The sequence below is a fragment of the Arachis duranensis genome, chromosome 1, assembly GCF_000817695.3.
Source record: "Arachis duranensis cultivar V14167 chromosome 1, aradu.V14167.gnm2.J7QH, whole genome shotgun sequence".
Taxonomy (NCBI): domain Eukaryota; kingdom Viridiplantae; phylum Streptophyta; class Magnoliopsida; order Fabales; family Fabaceae; genus Arachis; species Arachis duranensis.
Window position 1 is genome coordinate 17,490,178 of NC_029772.3, and position 523 is coordinate 17,490,700.

Here is a 523-nt window from a genome sequence, read left to right on the forward strand (position 1 = left end):
TGGCTCAGAACAAAATATTGACTCAGCAAGTCAATATGATTTCTCAAAGTCTGTCTGGAATGCAAAATGCACCAGGTAGTACTAAGGAAGCTTCATCTGAAGAAGAAGCTTACGATCCTGAGAACCCTTCAATGGAAGAGGTGAATTACATAGGAAAACCCTATGGAAACACCTATAATCCTTCATGGAGAAATCATCCAAATTTCTCATGGAAGGATCAACAGAGACCTCAACAAGGTTTCAACAATAATAATGGTGGAAGAGACAGATTTAGCAATAGCAAGCCTTTTTCATCATCTTCTCAGCAACAGACAGAGAGCTCTAAGCAGAACAACTCTGACTTAGCAACCATGGTCTCTGATATAATCAAAACCACTCAAAGTTTCATGACTGAAACAAGGTCCTCCATTAGAAACTTGGAGGCACAAGTGGGTCAGTTGAGTAAGAAAGTTACTGAAATCCCTCCTAGTACTCTTCCAAGCAATACAGAAGAGAATCCAAAAGGAGAGTGTAAGGCCATCAA